The sequence below is a fragment of the Crocuta crocuta genome, unplaced genomic scaffold, assembly GCF_008692635.1.
Source record: "Crocuta crocuta isolate KB4526 unplaced genomic scaffold, BGI_CrCroc_1.0 scaffold30, whole genome shotgun sequence".
NCBI classification, from domain to species: domain Eukaryota; kingdom Metazoa; phylum Chordata; class Mammalia; order Carnivora; family Hyaenidae; genus Crocuta; species Crocuta crocuta.
Window position 1 is genome coordinate 10197049 of NW_027528345.1, and position 15444 is coordinate 10212492.

The following is a 15444-nucleotide window of genomic DNA, read 5'->3' on the forward strand; positions in this document are numbered from 1 at the left end:
CATTAGGCCTCCCATTCTGTAGCTCCAGCTTGCCACAAATGTTCGGAATTTCCTGTCCAATATATAGCCCAGGCCCTTTTCCAGTCCTCCCCACTCCAGCCTTTAGGTGCTTTGTGGTAGCAGCTACATGGCTCCAGTGGATGCCAAGCTTTGGAATTTGGTGATGCATAATGGGAAAGGCGTCATGATCTACACATTCTGCAAGTCTCTGGTCACCTACTATGACCAGACTCTTTTAGATGCTAGGAATCATCAGTGAAAGTTATAAAAATCCTTGTCCTCAAAGTTTATGAGATTCTAATTTTTTTTTTAAGTTTATTTATTGAGAGAGAGAGACACACACAGTGGGAGTGGGGGAGGGGCAGAGAGAGGGAGACAGAGAATCTAAAGCAGGCTTCAGGCTCTGAGCTGTCAGCAGAGAGCCCGATGCAGGGCTTGAATACACACACTGAGATCACGACCTGAGCTGAAGTCGGACGCTTAACTGAAGGAGCCACCCAGGCGTCCCTATGAGATTCTAGACCTGTTTATGTTACAATCAGGTTTTTCCATTTTGGTATGCTTGCTCTCTGGTTACTGTGTACGCTGTAGACACGGAGCTTCCTCTTAGGATTTGGTGGTTACCCTGACTGGTTCAAGTTACACTCAGTTGACCTCTTGGATTCCACATACCCCCATCCCAGCCATGGTTAGCCACTTTCCCTGACTTGGAAAGTGTACCTTAAGCTCTCTTCTCAACGTTTTTTGTCTTGCAGACTTTGTAAAACTCCAGTATCAAAGACTTTTTAAAGCATTTCTGTTTGGGGCCTGTTGCCTTTATCTGCAAGGCACAACGTAGTGCTTACAATAAATCAAGCGCTGCAAAGTGCTTTGCGTGTTTTGTTAGCTACTCCTGACAGCCTAAGACGGTGGTATATTTACTACATATGATCATTAACTTCCACGGGCATGCCAGCAGGCTTTCTCCAGAGCCCCTGCTTCTGCACTGTTGCTCTACATAGGCAACACTACACTGTGGTAGTGCCTCCCGGCTGATGTTATCCTTTCCATCCTGACCATCCTGGCTAGGAAACAGTGAAGTGGTTTAGGCAAAATTTCCCCATCCCCCATCTTTGTCACCAGAGTAGGAGAGTGAGCTCCCTTTTAGTCTCCCCTCCCCCCCCCACNACAGATTAACCAGAAGAGATGAATGCAGAGCAGCTCAGTCCATGCCTAGAGGACAGGCAGGCCTGAACTACAGTGAAGAAGGCACTGGTGGAGGGCAGAGGTGGAAGCATGTTTGCCCTGACAAGAACATCTGCCCCGCCTGCAGGCGATTAGATGAAGGCACCTGCTGGGCAGCAGGCGATGTACTGGTCCCGTCTGACCAGGGGTAAAGATGGATAAGGCAACTACTGCTTTTTAGTCCTTCACAGCCGAGCTGCACAGGAGAGTTACACAGAGATGTTCCGTGCTTAGTTACGTCTTTGCACGCACATAAGCACAGTGGCCAAGAGGCAACAGTGGGAGACCGCCCTGCCTGGCCGTTCAAGTAAGTGTTTTGGAGACGACACCTGAGCTGAAGTTGAAGCTCTAAGATTGAGTTAAACTGAGACAGCTGGTGAGGTTAAGACAGGGAAAGGAGGAGGACTGGATGTTTCTAAGTGGAAGGATTAGTATGAGAACAGGCCCAGGAGTGTGACTCGGCGTGGGGAGGTGCTGGAGCAGCAAAGTGTTAGGTTCTGCTGTGTTTTGGTTATTTTTTATTTGAGAGAGAGCGCACATGCAGGGTAAAGGGCAGAGGGGTGGGGGACAGGATCCAAAACTGGCTGTGCTGACAGCAGAGAGCCCAACAAGCAAGCTCAAACTCCTGAACCAGGAGATTATGACCTAAGCCAAAGTCTGACGCTTAAGTGACTGAGCCACCCAGGCGCCCCTCTGCTGGGTTTTGAAGTTTAAGGAGAAGTTTGAAGTTTAGGAAGTGGGAGGGAGCCGTAAACAGGGAAACAGTAACTGAGGACCTGCTGTGCTTAGGAATTGGCTTGGTCTTGAGGGCGACAGTGGGAAGAAGGACTTTGAGCAAGGGAGTGGTCAGATTTGCATTTTTACAGCTCTGGTGACTGGAGAACTGGGTTGGGTGCAGCTTTCCCGCTAAAAAGAACCAGAGCTCCTGGGGCAAGTGGTGCAAGTGGGCAAGGAGATGTGCAAGATGCACCTGGAACATAATGCTATGGCAGGAAGTGAAGCTATCAAAGATGGCTGGTATATAATTCACAAGGATGTGGGGGCTAACCCAAAGAGGCCCCTCCTGGCTGAAGATAAGATCATGTGAGCATCAGTGCAAGTGCAATGGATTGAATTACAAGTGCAATGGATTGAAATCAAATTTTTTAAATCTATAAATTCACGATGATATTTTAAAAATAAGCGTCCGACTTCGGCTCAGGTCATGATCTCATGGTTCGTGGGTTCGAGCTCTGCATCGGGCTCTGTGCTGACAGCTAGCTCAGAGCCTGGAGCCTGCTTCCGATTCTGTGTCTCCCTCTCTCTCCGACCCTCCCCTGCTCATGCTGGCTCTCTCTCTCTCAGAGATAAATAAAACATGAAAAAAAATTTTTTTTAAAACCCTCTTTAAAAAAATATCTTATTGGGAAAAAATTTTAAAAATAAAATATCTTATTGGTCACCTTCGAAGGATGCTAGAAACAAGTGACTTCTGAATACTTGTTAATAAAGGGAAAGAAACAGCATTTATCTTTTCTGTATTAACAACTTCAGGGTAATCAAAAAGTAAGTGAAAGTTTCTCTCTATAGCGAGATTCCAGCTCAGAGATGATGGAATTATAGGGTTAATTTATCTCTATTTTGTAAACTTCTAATGAAATAATGCAGCTAGGCAATGATAACAGCTTCAACATCATATTAGAAGAGTCAACCAGGGGTGCCTGGGTGGCTCTGTTGGTTAAGTGTCAAACTTCGGCTTAGGTCATGATCTTGTGGTTTGTGGGTTTGAGCCCCATTGTTTGGCTCTGTGCTGACAGCTCGGAGCCTGGAGCCTGCTTTGGATTCTGTGTCTCCCTCTCTCTCTGCCCCTCCCCAACATGTACTCTCTTTCTCTGTCAAAAAAAAAAAAAACAAACGTTAAAAAAAAAAGAAGACCCCCTGACATCATATGCCTCTTGCTGGAAATCAACAGCACTACTGATGGAGCTTTCTTGCAAAAAAAAAAAAAAAAAATTTTCAAATCATATTAAGTTCTAGATCTAAGTATAAGTTTACAGGAAAGACATGAATCAAAGGACTATGTTAAATGACATCATGGGGATGCAAGCAGGAGAAATTTAGTAAATGTAAAACTCTAACGACTAACAATGTGGCTTCTTAAAAAAAAGGAGGGACGCCTGGGTGGCTCAGTCGGTTAAGTGTCAGGCTCTTGATTGTGGGTCAGCTCATGATCTCACAATCTGTGAGTTCCAGCTCCTCCTTGGGCTCTGCACTGACAGCATGGAGCCTGCTTGGGATTCTCTCTCCCTTTCTCTCTGCCCCTCCCCCACTAGTGCTCACTCTCTCTCTAAATAAATAAATAAACTTAAAAAAGTAAAGAAACAAGACCAAAATGAAAAAAACAAGAGGAAAAGGAACCTAGAGATTCAGACTTATGAGCCATATCAACAAAATGCAAGGATGGATCCTGATTCAAATTAACCAATTGTAAATGAGAGAGAGACATCCAAGTGGGGCAATTTGAACCTGTGGTTACCGTTCTCCAGGATGGCCCCGTAAAATCCTGGCCCCCTGGTATTCACACCCTCTCACAATGAAGCAGGCTGGCCTGTGTGACCAACGAGATATCATAGATGCGTGTGTGACTTACAAAGCTGCGTCAGGAAAGGTTTTGTAGCTTCCTCCTTGGATCCTTGCTCTGGGGGAAACTGGACAAGGTTCTGAGGCCATTGAGGCAGCCCTTGCGGTGAGGACCCATGCCCTGCCAACAGCCAGCACTGACCTGCCAGCCTGTGTAGATGAGCCGCATGGAAAGCCGATCCTGCAGTACCTGTCAGACTTCAGGTGACTGCTGTCTCATGAGACACCGATCCAGAACCACTTAGCTCATCTGCTCCTGGGTTTCCAACAAACTGTGGGCAACAAACAATAGTTATTATTGTTTTAAACCTCAAAGTCACAGAGCAATAGATAACTGATACAAATGCTGATTAGATAATGATTTAAAGAAATATTAATATGTAATGCAAAGAATGTTGTGATTGTTATTTGAAAGTTGTTTTAGAGATGCACACTGATATAGTTATAGATGCTTTAATATGCCATCTGAGATTTGCTTCCAAATAATGCAGTGAAGTGGCAGCGGAGAGTGGATGTATAGATAAAGCGAATGAGTTTATATTGGCTGTGGCAGCGAACATATTCATTGAACTATTCTCTACATTTTTGTATTGTTGAAATTTTATATAATAAAAAGTGTTATTTTATTTGAGAGACAGAGGGTACAAGTGAGTGAGGGGCGGGGGCGGGGGAGAGAGAAGGGGGGGTCACTTGAAATGGGGCTTGTGCTCATGAACCATCAGATGAGCCTGAACTGAATGTGAACTGAACTGAACATGAATCTGAGCTGAAGTCCAGTGCTTAACCAACTGAGCCACTCAGGTGCCCCATAAAAAGTTATTTAAAAATTTTTTTTAAATTTACATTCATTTATTTTTGAGAGACGGACAGATCACAAGTGGGGGAGGGACAGAGAGAGAGGGAGACACAGAATCCGAAGCAGGCTCCAGACTCTGAGCGGTCGGCACAGACGCAGGGCTCAAACTCATAAACCGTGAGATCATGACCCTAGTGGAAGTCAGACACTTAGCCAACTGAGCCACCCAGGTGCTCCAAAAGTTATTTGTTTAAAAAAGTACTTATGTGGCACCTGGCTGGCTCCATGGGAGGAGCATGTGACTCTTGATCTTGGAATTATGAGTTTGAGCCCCACACTGGGTGCAGAGATTACTTAAAAAAAATAAAAATCTTAAAAAAAACATGTATGTGCAATGGTCCAGGCAAGAGAAAAGATGGCTCTGACACAGCAGTAGTTACAAGGCTTACAGGAAAGGCAATGGAAGTAAAATACTCAGAAAGTGAATGTGCAGGCCTTCATGGCTGAACAGACACGGGGAAGTGAGAAAGAAGACTCAAGAGAGTTTTCCCACGTGTAAAATGAAGGTAAAACCCCTACTACCTGTAAGGCTAACTGTGAGTATTAAGTTAGTTAAAACACGTAAAGCACTTAGAACAGTGTTTAGCACAGAGTAAGCCTTCTAAGTGTCAGCTCTTCCACTGGGGATCCCAGGACTCCTGAGGGATGGCGGTATTGGCTTTTGACATATTGGGAGTGTGGCCGTGGGGGACCTCCATAAAGATGGTGGGAGACATTTGCATCTCAATCTCAAGTTCAGGAGAGAAGGTAGAGATAGAGATGTGGATGATTTGGCACATTTTAAAATACAAGTGAGTCAGCTCTTTGAACAGATACTTCATCAAAGATACACAAATAGCAAATAAGCATGTGAAAAGATGTTAAATATAACTAGATATTAGGAAAAGCAAACTAAAGCAAGATGGAAGCACTGCTATACACATACCAGGATGACAAAAAATTTTAAAAATGTATACAGTGCTAATACCAAGGACTGGGAAGAATGTGGAACAACTAGAGCCTTCATACATTGCCAGTGGTCAAGTTAAAATGGTACGTTTACTTCTGGAACTTCTGGAAAACCACCTGGCAGTTTCTCATAAAATTAAACACCTATTAACCCTATAGCCCAGTAATTGCATTGATGGGTGTTTATCCTAGAAAAATAAAAATTTGGGACGCCTGGGTGGCTCAGTCGGTTAAGCGTCCGACTTTGGCTCAGGTCATGATATCACGGTTCATGGGTTCGAGCCCCGCATTGGGCTCTGTGCTGACAGCCAGCTCAGAGCCTGGAGCCTGTTTCGGATTCTGTATCTCCCTCTCTCTCTGACCCTCCCCTGCTCATGCTGTCTCTCTCCCTCTCTCAGAAATAAATCAAACATTAAAAAAAAGAAAAGAAAAATTTGCATTCACACAAAAACCCGTATGTGAATGTTCAGAGAAGCTTTATTTGTAATACCCCAGACCTGGGAACAATCCAAATCTCCTTCAGCAGGCAATTGGATAAACTGTGGTACACCCATACAATGGAATACTCCTCTGCAATAAAAAGGAATAAGCCACAGATATAGACAACAGCCTGGATGGATCTCAAAGACATTATTTTATGAAGAATGAGCAAGCCCAATGGAACCCCAGGAACTTCATACTGAAAGAGCATATGGAAACCTTTTTAATCTGTCCACTGCTCTCCAACACAGCAAGTGCTGCCTGAGTTCAGGCCCTACTGAATCTTGCCTGGGTTATTGCTCCAGCCTCCTCACTGGCCTCAGCCCCCAGCCTTGGGTCTCTCCAGTCCACTCCGCACACTATTTCTAGATGGATGGTAAACCCTGGACTTTTCAATGGTACATCTTCGTTGTCAAGATAAAGTCCAAACTTCTCAATGTGTACTCAGATCTCCTGCTTACTCTGTCCTCTCATCTTTCAGATGCCACCTTAGGCCCCAGTCAGTGGCCCTCTGCCCAGACTCTTCCCTGCCTACCCACCCTCCTGCAGGAAACAGTCTCTGTATGCTTCAGCTGTAATACATTCAGCTTGATGCTGGAGTGTTCCATCTGATCCCTCACTGCTAGGCTTTGGCATTTTAATTTTTCTGCCTAGAACTCTCACCCCCACCCTCTGTGGCTCAGTTAATCCCACCCTGCAGGTGTTAGTCCTGGTATCACCTCATCTAGAAAGACTGGGTTAGAGCCCCTTCTGGGGCCTCCGTAGCATCTGGCTGCTTTTGTTGCAGCACAATCCACATTCTCCCGTGATCACCCAGGGACTGTTTGGCATCACCCACTAAAATTGTGAGTCCCAAGGGCTGGGACATGTCACATTCATCTCTGGGTCCCTGGTATCTAGCTCACCTGCTAAGTGCCCTACCAACTGTTGTATAAAAAACAGTGTGGGTGTATGAGGAAATGAAGGCATGAGAGGGGAGGTCCAAGTCCACATATCCACACTCTCTGTACTTTGTGCAACTCGTGAGGGCGTGGGAAGATGGCAGCTGATTTGGTGTGTTGGTCACAAATAAAGGGAGGGCACGCTGCATTTCCTCTTCTCACCACTGGGTGGCAATTCAGGCCTGCGAACCTCTCAGATGGGCGCTGCTGCCATTGCACCACCTGGTGGCCGTATATTTTCCCACTGTTCTGCTGCAGATGATTTTTTTTCGAGAATAAAGAATTGCAAAGAAAATACGTGGCAAACTTAGTTTTGTAATTTTAGAATAACTCTTTGGAGTGCTCCTGACTTAGGGAAGACCCCCAGAGGCACCCTGTTGCCTTCTACACGAGGCAGTGACAAACCTGATTTCCTGATGGCTTCTGCCACCCTAGGCCCCAGTGGCCCTCTGCCCAGGCTCTTGGCTGCCTACCCACCCTCCTGCAGGAAACAGTCTCTGTATTTACCAGAGATCTGTCTCCAGTTGTCCCCTCCCTCTACCTCCGTGTCACTTTGGGATACTTCAGTGTCCCGTGGATGACCCTCCACCTCCCAGCTCCCCAGTTCCTCGATCTCCCAGTCCCTGCAGTGACTTTCACCTCTGCCTCATCTCAGCCAGCTTCACCGGATGTAAAAGTCTGCTCTTCTGCTCTCAGACCACAACCACACGTTTCCCGTTCCCCCTTCCTCTGCTTCTCCCCTGCACTGTGGTTGCACCAAAACCCCAGCCCTGCCCCTTCACCCCTCCACTGAGTCCTGCTCCTTTCAGTACCACCCTCTTTTTTGTGCTGTTGAGTCCGGACTGGGGAGCTGAACCGCCTGGTTTGAATCACAGCTCTTCCATAGACAAGCTTTGACCTCACACTCTCATTCACGTTAAAGTGGGCATAACAATAATTCCTGCCTGAAAGACTGGTGAGGGTAACTGAATTAATATGAATAAGCACTTAGAACAGTCCCTGGCACACTGAATGATATTTGCTCTGATATATTATTATTATTGCTCAAGCTGGAGCCTATGTGGATGACCTCACCAGCCACTTCAACTCCCTCAACAGCAAAACCCACCCTTGCACTAATCCCACAATCTTCCTTCACTAGGCTTAGAACCAGGCCTCTGCCTCCCAGTAAGACAAGAAACAGAAGCCACAAAACTTGCACTTTCCTGTAAGTTGGTGCCAGTAGACATTCCTGCTCTTCGGCCTTTGCTGGGCTCCAGCCTCGTTTGAAAATCCTTGACTTGTCCTTAGCCCAATTTCTCTTCTTTATCTGCAGTGGCCATTCCACATTCTTTACCACATTCCCCACCCACAGGCTAAGTTCAAAAGGTACAAAAGGATACATTGGATTGTGGTAAGCGGATAAACATGGGCACAATGTTTTGTAGCTCTTCTCCCTGACGTGTGATGACCCCTCATCTCCCACGCTCTGATCCTCCTAGCCCTGCACATTCCCTACTCTGTTCCCATCTCCTAAAATCCTTCCACTGGGCCTTCCAGAGCTCACCACTCCCCATCAGCAAGCTCCCTCTGGACATAGCCTCTGTGAAGGGTCCCTCTGCCCTGCCACCTCCCCCTGAGAACTCTGCTCCTCTCCTTCAGTTCATGTGTCACCAGGCCAAAAGGTGGGCAGGTGTTTCCCTTGCTCTTCAGTGCTGCTTTCAGACCCTACCCGTTTCCTAAAGTCCCTCAGCTTTGAATCTCCTCTTTACAGACTATACCACCTGCTATGCCTCCCTTTTCTACTCATCTACACTCCCTGGGTTATTTCCTTTCATTTCTTGAAGGCTTAGGCTCCTGCCTCATGGTCATCCCCTCTGATACTAATTCTTGTCCTAATGCTTAGAGATTTCAGTATCCACATAGATATAGTTCCATGATCTCTTCTCCTCCTATGACCTTGCCCTTGACCGTCTCTGACTTACTCACTCCATGGTCATTTTCTGGTCTTCCTCATTACCAATGACTACAACCCCTCGGCATTAGTGTCCCAGGGCTGCTGTTACAAAGTACACCGACTAGGCGGCTTGAACAGCAGAAGCGTATTGCCTCACAGTTCTGGAGGCTGGGGGTCCAAGATCAAGGTGCCTGCAGGCTTGGTTCCTTCTTGAGGACTGTGAGGGAGCACCTGCTCCCTTCAGACCTCTCCCCTAACTTCTGGTGGTTTGCTGCCTGTCATTGGTCTGTGGATGCACCATCATGACCTCTGCCTGCATCTTCACATGGCCTCTCTCCATGAGCTATCTGTCCCTGTGTCTAACTTTCCACTTTTTATAAAGACACCAGTCATATTGGATTAGGGTCACCCAGACGACTTCATTTTAACCTGATTACCTCTGTAAGGTCTCTATTTCCAAGTAAGATCACATTCTAAGGTACTGGGGGTTAGGACTTGAACATTTTTTGAGGGGGTCACAATTCAACCCACAACACCTCCTATCATCTCAATTTCGCTTTCCACCCTCTGATCACCACCTCATTTCTTCCCAACTCCTCCCTCTAGTACCCTGTCTCCAAAATTCCTGTGGTCTCAGCAGGACTGGCAATACTGATCACACCCCCACTATGCCTCTCTCCTTTATCATTCTCTCATCTCTCTTTAACCAATGTAAAGCCCGCACCAACTAGTAGAATCACTCCCTTGCATATACCGTCAGTCCCTGGCCTCTCTCTTTCCTATGTTGTACTCATCTGGTGAACTGGCAGCCCTGGCTAATCCTGCCTATTCTGTACCTAACACGGCAGGAGAAAGACCCCAACACGTTTGTGTTAAGAAGTGTCACTTGAAATTCCTAGTCACCTCAAGTGGACCCTTCATGCTGCTTATTCCCTTGAGTATTCACTCTTGACCTTCCGCATGACTACTCATACTGTATCCTCTCTTCTTAAATCTCCAACACTTCATTTCCCATCCTTCCTCTTAGCTGATGACCTTGATTCTTTTCTTGAGAAAATGAAAGCAATTAGAAGACTACTTTTTTTTTTTTTACATTTTTAAATGTTTGTTTATTTTTGAGAGAGAGAGAGAGAGAGAGAGAGAGAGGAGAAGGGGCGGAGAGAGAGGGAGACACAGAATCTGAAGCAGGCTCCAGGCTCTGAGCTGTCAGCACAGAGCCCAGTGCAGGGCTTAAACTTACAAACTGTGAGATTGTGACTTGAGGTGAAGTAGGACACTTAACCAACTGAGCCACGCAGGTGTCCCAGCAGAATACTTCTATAAAGTAGACTCTCATACACCCAACTGCTTCTTGTGCCTTCCTGCCTCCTGTACCTGTGGGTGCTGCTTAGGCCACTCATGCCCTAGAGCCCAACAATTCCCTTTTCTCTCTCCTGGGATCATCAGATTTTCTCTATTTTATCTTTCCCATAAGTATAAGACAATGCTTTAATTTCTTCTATCTTTAAGAATTCCTCCCTGGGGGGGGAGGGGGGAGATGGGCATGGAGGAGGGCACTTGTGGGGATGAACACTGGGTGTTATATGGAAACCAACTTAACAATAAACTATTTGTAAGAAAAAAAAAAAAAGAATTCCTCCCTTAGGGGTACCTGGGTGGCTCAGTCGGTTAAGCATCCAATATGATGGGGTCATGATCTCATGGTTCATGAGTTTGAGCCCTGCTTTGGGCTCTGTGCTGAAAATTTGGACTCTGGAGCCTGCTTCAGATTCTGTGTCTCCCTCTCTCTCTGCCCCTCCTCCATTTCCTCTGTCTCTCTCTCAAAAATAAACAAACAAATAAATAAAACATTAAAAAAAAAAAAAGAATACCTCTCTTAGAGGTGCCTGGGTGGCTCAGTCAGAAGAGCATGGGATATGAGTTTGAGCCCCATGTTGGGTGTAGAGATTACTGAAAATACATAACCCCGCTAAGANTCCTTTCTTAGGGCCTAGGAGCCGCAACTACCCAATAGCAATGAGCATACCCAGCCTCCAGATCTCGTTTTTTTGTTTTAGTTTTAGTTTTTAAGTTTATTTATTTGGGGGGGTGGGCAGAGAGAGAGAGGGAAAGAGAGAATCCCAAGAAGACTCTATGCTGACAGTGCAGAGCCCAATGTGGGGCTTGAACTCAAACTGTAAGGTCATGCCCTGCGCCGAAATAAGAATTGGACGTTTAACTGACTGAGCCACCCGGGCACCCCTCCAGATCTTGGTTTCTAAATATTCCCCACCAAAAGAAACCAGGGTCCTTTGGAAAAATGGCTGATTGCGGGACTGGGTTGGGGAAAGTCCAAGATCAATCTTGACCATATTATGCCAGAAAGTACATCCTCAAAAAATGATGAGCATTTGTCAAAGAAATGGAAGCCAAAAGAGAGAGAGAGAGAGAGAGAGAGAGAGAGAGAGAGAGATGGTCTGAAAGGGCTCCTACTGGCCAAATTATGGACAATTTGAGCACCAAAGTAAATAATGGCAGTAATGGATTACAAATCATTGAATAAAATGGGAAGTCATGAATCCATACTGATATAAACAAATGAATAAACAGAAAGTTTGACAAAAATGAAATATTTACATAGTTTCAAAGTACCTCACCACAATGTTCTTATTAATTGTAAAGGGAAAAATAGTAAATGTACAATGAGGAAGTCTGGCAAACACTACCTTAAATAATGAATGTGAACATCCTTAGTAATGTGGTAAATGAAAATAATGGCCTATAAATTTTAAAAGTTAAAGTTTAAAAATGTCAAGTCCCAAAGTCAAGACAGACTGAAGAAATGTTGCAGTTTGAAGGACACTAAAGAAATATGACTGGGGCGCCTGGGTGCTCAGTCAGTTAAGCATCGGACTCTTGATTTCAGCTCAGATCACGATCTCATGGTTTGTGAGATACAGGCCCACATCCAGCTCTATGCCAACAGTGCAGAGCCTGCTTGGGATTCTGTCTTTTTCTCTCTCTGCTTGTCCCCCACTCATTCCCTTTCTCTCTCTCTCTCAAAATAAATAAACAGAAAAATATGATAAAAAGCAGTATGTGACTTCGGAACTGGCTATAAATGACATTATTGGGATAATTGGTGAAACTTGGATGTGGTCTGAGGATTAGATTATCATATATTAATTCCTGATTTTGATGATGGTGTGGGGTATATGAGAGAATGCCCTTGTTTGTAGGAAATCTATAGTCAAGTACTGGGTGGCGGAGCATCAAATTGGTAACTTTCAAATAGTTTAGGAGAAGAAAGTTTTTTGTACGTACTTGAAATGTTTATGTAAGTTTGAAGTCGTTTCAAAAATAAGACTTAAAAAATAGTGAAAATTGCACTTCTTGACCCCACTCTCCTCTCCCGTTCTCTTCTCCACTACTTCTTACAAGGATTGTCTACACTACAATCCTCCCTCTCCCATTGTTTCTTGAACCACTCCAAACAGCTTTCATTTCCACTAATGCTCTTGCTAAAGTCACCAGTGACTTCCATGTTGCTGAATTGAAAAAACAAAATTTTTAAGTTTATTTATTTTGAGAGAGTGTGCAGGACATGGGGGGAGAGAGAGAGAGAGAGAGAGAGAGAGAATCCTGAGCAGGCTCTGCACCATCAGTGTGGAGCCCAATGTGAGGCTCCAACTCACAAACCATGAGATCATGACCTGAGTCAGAACCAAGAGTTGGATGCTTAACTGACTGAGCCACTCAGGCACCCCCCAAAAAACAATTTTCAATCCTCATCTTGACAGATGTGCCAGCAGGTTTTAACACTTAATAATCTTTCTTGAAACATTTTCTTTTTTTTCTTTTTAATGTTTAAAAAATTTTTTTAATGTTTTATTTATGTCTGAGAGAGAGTCAGCGTGAGCAGGGGAGGGTCAGAGAGAGAGGGAGATACAGAATCTGAAACAGGCCCCGGGCTCTGAGCTAGCTGTCAGCACAGAGCCCAACGCGGGGCTCAAACCTATGAACCGTGAGATCATGACCTGAGCCAAAGTCAGACACTTAACTGACTGAGCCACCCAGGCGCCCCTATTTTTGAGAGAGAGTGAGACAGAGAGCATGAGGGGGAGAGGGTTGGAGAGAGAGGGAGACACAGAATGCAAAGCAGGCTTCAGGCTCTTAGCTATCAGCACAGAGCCCGACGTGGGGCTTGAATTCATGAACTGTGAGATCATGACCTGAGCTGAAGTTGGACACTTAACCGACTGAGCCACCCAGGCTCCCCTTGAAACATTTTCTTTACTTGTATTCCAGGACCCCACATTCTCTTGGTAATGTCTTTTCAGCCTCCTGTGTGATCTCTCCTCATTTCCTCTGACCTCTAAAGGAATGAAATATCCCAGGATTTAGGACTCAGACCTTTCTTCTTCTTATTCCCTTGTTGATCTCATCCAGTCCCCTGGCTTTAAATAACATCCATATGTTGATGACTTACTAATTTATATCTCTAGCCCAGGCTTCTTTTCTAAACTCTGGATTTGTATAACCAACTGCTTACTCCACATTTTCCATTGGATGTTATCCAATAGACATCTCAAATTTAATATGGCCAACACTTAACTCCTGATCTTCCCTCCCTGAAGTCTGCTCTATTTACCCTCCCCCTTATTGGTTAATGACAATGTCTTCCTACCAATTGCTCCAAAAACCTTGGAGTTACCCTTGGCTCTTCTCCTTTCTTCACAATAATTAGCAGATTTTATTGTCTACAGTGCCCCCACCCTGGAACAGGTCACCACCATCTGCCATTGGAGTTACCTAAGAGGCCCCCTTACTGGTTGGCTTCCATACTTGCCCTCTATAGTTTATTCTTTATCACTGTCTAATGGCTCCCCATTTCACTCTCAGTAAAAGTCCAAGTACCTAACATTGGGCTACAAGACTCTCTACATGATCACTTACTCTGACCAACTTGGCTAAGAATAGAAAGTTTGCCAATACTGAATGATGTAGAAGATAGTCTCACCTATACATTGTTAGTGAAATGCAATTTGTTAATATTTCTAAAAAATTTAAATTAAGCATATGCTATCACCTAACAATTCCATTTGTGAGAATTTATGAAAATACACGTGGCCAAAGACACAGATGCAATGTTCACGGCAGCATTGTTTGTCAAGGGCACACAAATTTACAAGGCACTTCCATACAATGGAAGACCACGCATGGTAATAGAGATTCATGGGCTTTGGAAAGATCTCCAAGATATATTACTAAGTGCTAAAAGAAGCAGATCAGTCACAATACAATAATCTCATTGTCTAATAAAAGGTCAACATAAACACATTATATAAGAGAGTATGTGCATGCATTTAAAATATGATTTGCGGGGCGCCTGGGTAGTTCAGTTGGTTAAGCATCCAACTTCAGCTCAGGTCATGATTTCTCGGGGTGTGAGTTCAAGCCCTACAAGGGGCTCTGCGTACTAATACTGTGGAGCCTGCCTGGGATTCTCTCTTTCCTCTCCAATTTGTACTCATGCCCCCTTTCTTTCTCTCTCCAAATAAATAAATAAACATTAAAAAAGAAAAGCCACACAAACATTATTTGAAAAGATTACCAGTCAACCTGTGTTCTGTCTGGGGAGTGAGGTTGGGAATGGAGTATGAAAGAGATGTTTCTTCCTTGTATAACATTCTATTCAACTTCAATTCCTTTAAAAAAAAAAGAAAAAGAAAAAACTATGAACTTGCACTTTTATGATTTGTATGTCTTTAATAAATATAAACAAAGATTTAAATAAAAATTTTTAATGTTTATTTTTGAGAGAGACAGAGCGGGGGAGGGGGAGGGAGAGAGGGAGACACAGAATTCAAAGCAGGCTCTAACTCACAAACCATGAGATCATGACCCGAGCTGAAGTCAGATACCCTCTATAGTTTATTCTTTAACACTCTGAGTGATAAACCCAGGCGCCCCTATAAAAAAGATTTTTAAAAGGTCATAGAAATGCTCACCTGTATTTTACTTCAAATGCACATGTCTTAAACATTCTATGTTTGATTTAACTCACATAGGATTACAGAATGGGTGTGTATATCTAGAGTTTGCCACAGAGCGTGACTGTTTCTTTTTTAAAACTTTTTTTTAATGAAGAAAACAAAACATACTATTTGTAGAAAATCTAGCAATGGAAACTCTTGGCAACCCAGAGAAAACCTGTTAACATTTTAGGGCATTTCCTGTAAAAGGCAGGGTGTCCAGAGAGGTGGAACCTGAAACCTTATCAGTCTTTTGCTGATGCCCTGATGCCATTTGGGGGGATAAGGGGGGCCTGGCAGTTTTGGCTTCCTCTGTTTGGGAAATTCAGCAGAGAGGGTCACACACAATGGTGAGGCAAACATTCACCCATTGTTCATGGAGAAAACAGTGAGGTCACCTTGCTCCTGCAAGCAGATGTTGCAAAC